The sequence below is a fragment of the Charadrius vociferus genome, unplaced genomic scaffold, assembly GCF_000708025.1.
Source record: "Charadrius vociferus isolate BGI_N301 unplaced genomic scaffold, ASM70802v2 scaffold773, whole genome shotgun sequence".
Classification (NCBI taxonomy): domain Eukaryota; kingdom Metazoa; phylum Chordata; class Aves; order Charadriiformes; family Charadriidae; genus Charadrius; species Charadrius vociferus.
In genome coordinates, this window is record NW_009647799.1 from 114,249 (window position 1) to 118,166 (window position 3,918).

A 3,918-nucleotide genomic window follows, 5' to 3' on the forward strand; every position below is an offset into this window, starting at 1 on the left:
CCCCCCCCACCATTTGCTCAGCACGTACCGCACCGGGCTGGTTCAGATTCACTGCAGCCATTAACCACTCAGCCAAAATGCTGATGGATGAACCTGCCCGGGGAGAGCAGCCTCGGCGTGTTTAATGGCCGGCTGGAGCCCTGCACCCCGCTGCCCCCCTCCTTCCCTTCTCCTTGCCCGTGCAAACCAGTATCTGCTGAGCACCCTGAGCTGGGGCAGCCGCGGGGCTCAGTCTCCCTCCTGCTCCCACCTCCTGCCAGCGCAGCCCACGATGTGCAACCGGCTGCTAAAACCAGTGTGGGTCGAGGCTTCCCTGCCCCTCTCTGCGAGGAACGGACTGCTGCAGCATCGTGCCCGCGGCTATAAAATGAAGCAGTGGCAGAGCAGGGAAAGGAGCCCAGGAGTCCTTGTTTCCACTAATTGCTGGTAGTGGTTCCCCTTGTCTCTGCTGGCTCCCATCACTGAAAAAAAGTTAATTAGTGTGTCGCTGTCTGTTCTAATCCCCATCCCCAGCTTGTTAACGGATGAGGCAGGGCTGTCAAAGCGATCCCCGAATGAAAAGCTGTTGGGTGGGAACTGCAGCGTCGCTGGGGCTGCCGAGTCTGGTTCTCGTGAGAAATGGTCGGAAAACTCCAATTCTGTAATAAGTATTTCTGCCCTGGAAATGGCAGGGGGCAGGGACAGGATGGGGGTTTCAGTGGTGGTCCAGAGCCACCACTGGGATGCCCTCGTGGCCAGGATGCCCTGGAGATGGGGAGGGTGAGGGGGCAGTGCCAGGCTCTCTGTCGGGCACGGCGGCTTGGTTTGCCGAGGGTTAACCGCAGCTGGTGGCTTCAAACAGAGCAAGGTCAAGTGGGTGACAGTGGGGAAAGAGGGGACAGCTCTGGAGGTGCTCCAGCAATGGGGGACCTCACCCTCAGAGGTGCCCAGCTCGTCCTGGCCAGGGAAGGTTATGCAAACCCTGCCTGTTTGGGACGGCATGCTGTGCTGTGCTGTGCTGTCACCCGGAGAGCGAAGGCATAAAGGGGATGTCACCTACCTCTTCTGCAAAGCTCCTGGCACCTTTCCCCTGTGTCCCCACCCCCATTTGTGTCTTCCCGGGGCTCCCAGCACCCCTGGACACATCAGGCGGTAGAAGGACAAACCACCCAGCTCCCAGCAGGGACCCTCTTTCAATTTCAGAAGTCGGCATCTCCCCCTCTAATACCTCCTTGCCTGCCTTCCTCACGCCGCCGGAGGGAAGAGGCTGTTTAATTAGCCTGGCTTTAATTGCAGAGCGTGCAGCCTGCCTCCGCGCTGCCGCAGGGCTGGGACGGGAGCTTTGCGGTCCCGCAGCGCGGTGGGGAGGGATGCGATGATGGGTTACCCCTCGTCGCAGCCTTGGCAGCAGCACGGGCCTCTGCCAGCGGGATGCGGAGCTCTCCTGCCGGACCCGTAACTCCTCGGCTGTGCCCCAGCTCCCACCCGGTGCAGTCTGTGCCGATAACGAATGCACCGTCTCTTGCAGCGTTTGCACAATGGGAAGCGAGGCAGGACAAGTGTCACCCCCCCCCCCCGGGGGCCCGGGCGGGTCCCCCCCCCCCCCCCCCGCCCCAGCCTATTCCAATGCCCGACCACTCTTTCGGCTGGGCTGGGTCCGGCCCCGGCAGCCTGCGCAGAGCCAGTGTGCCGCTGGGCAGAGGCCATGAGGACTCGTTACCTTCTGAAGTGCCATATGAACACCAGCCGGGGAAGCCTCCGAGGTGAGGACAGGCTTTGCCTTGCCCCTGCTCCCTGCCCGAGGATGCTGCCCGGCCCATCGGTGGCAGCAAGGGACATCCCGGTGTTGGTGCCGGTGGCGTTTGCTTGCCAGAGGATGGAGTGAAAAAAGGGGAGAGCAGCGGAGGAGCCGGATGAGTGCAACACTAGGGGTGCTGTGCTGCGGCATGCCGGTGCGGGCAGGGACAGGCCGTGCTGAGCCGGTACTCCTCACCCTCCCATGGGACGTGCCGGTGATTTCCTAACCAGACCTGGCGCTGCCTGAGCCCTCACCGGGGGCTGGATGGCCCCGAAGCTTTGGCGGGGCTCTGGCCGCTCCGTGGCTCGTCTCTGCCCGCAGCAGCGATGGGATGTGGGGGGGGGGATTGGTGGGAGCAGATGCTCCCCACGCTTTTTGGGGGCAGGGGGTCAGACCTGCATGAGGCATGTCCCCTGCCCGGCACCCCGGGGGGTGGCAGCACCATCGCCCGGGGCAGCAAAACTGCTCTGCTTCTGCAGCAGCTGCTTCTCCTCCGGCTGGCGGGAGAGAGCCCCAGCACTGGGGTGAGAAGGAGCTGCTTTGCTTTGCTAAACTCTGCCCAACATTATTATTTTTATTTTTTTTTAATTTTTTTTCTTAAAGGCTTCTTCCTTCCCCTTTTCCTCCTGGCTTTTCTCTTTCTGGCTGGCTGTCTCCCATCTGCTTTCTTTCCCTCTTGCAACCTCTTGCATCAGGCTTGGAGCAGAAAGTGCAGCCATAAATGGCAACACGCAGGGCCCGGGCGTTTAATCCAAGACAATTTTCTCCCCCTGCTTTGCAGCCTGGGATCTTCCCTTTTCCTGGAGCTGGAGCGGGGCGCTCCTTTGTCCCCATCCTGCCTGTAGTTGCCAGGGCTGTCCCTTTGGCTGAGGAAAGGGAGAGGGACACACCAGCCCCACGGCCTCCTCGTGTCCCTTCCGAGAAGGGAAACCTGTCGCTCGGAGGGGTTTGCACCGGGGACGGAGGAAGCGGGGAGGAAATGGCCCAAAATGAGCTGAAAAGCAGATGACGGTGTGATGGGGAGCCCGGCCTCCGTCTCCAGTGGGGCCGGGAGAGGGCTTGCGCGGCGGCAGAGCCATAAGGGGGGATTTTTGGGGTGACAACACCGAGCTCCTGTGTCTGAGCTGTCTCCTCTGAGTGACTCGGGTCTGACTGTGGTCGGTGCTGCCAATGCCCAAAACATCCCTGGAGGTCTCGTCCTCGGTCCTGCTTTGGTCCAAAGCCTCCGCTGCCAGAGCCAGCTCCGCGCACAGCCGTCTCGCTTGTTGGCTGTGGAAGCTAAAGGGCAAAAGCGTGTTTCTGATCATCCAACAAATGTTTCGGGCTAAAGCCAAGGCAGATGAGTTGCCGCATCGGTATTTAAGGTAAACGACTTGTTGGGTTTTAACCCTGCGGTGGCGGGCGCTGGGCTTTCCAGAGCCCCTGGCGAGCTGTGCAGAGGGATGGCTCAGACACGAGCAGGCACGGGATGTGCCGTGGACCGGGCTGGGTCCATCCCGCCCGCAAGCGGGAGCAGGCAGGGAGTGTGGGGCACGTTCCCGGCCCCGCGTGGCCTTGGGGCCAGGCAGCTGCCTCCCGGTGCGTCCCCTTGCCCATGCCGGCGGCAATGCGATCTTTGTTTGCTGCAGCAGCTGGCCTGGGCGGCTCGTGTCAAGTCTCCTCCAGATGCTCCCGGATAATGACGTGCTTCGTCTCCCTGCAGTGCTTCTTGTCTCCCTTCCCCCCCCCTCCCCTTCCCTGCGAGGAGGCTTTCTTGGTCAGTGTGCAGCTGTGGAGAGACGCGGGCTGGCGGCCGGAGCACTCGAGTCTCTGCTTGTCCAGCAGCTCCTGCTGCCGTCTGGCCCTGGTCCGCGCTTCCCTCCCTCCCCACCGCTCAGAACGGTCTCCCTGTATCACCCCTGGACTGTGCTTCATACAGAAGAGCAGTGCCCGGGGTGCCATGGCGTCCTCTTTGGTTGTCGAGTCTCCCACTGTTGCCCCATCACCTTCCCCCTCTATTCTCCAGCTGCAGGATGCTGTCCTGCTCTCGCAGAGCATCCCGCGGCCGGGGCACCGCAGCCCCCGGCTCAGCCGCCCTCGCCCCGCCGCTGCGAGGGGAACAGGCACAGCAGCACCCACCGGCCACGGCGGGGGTGGAGGGG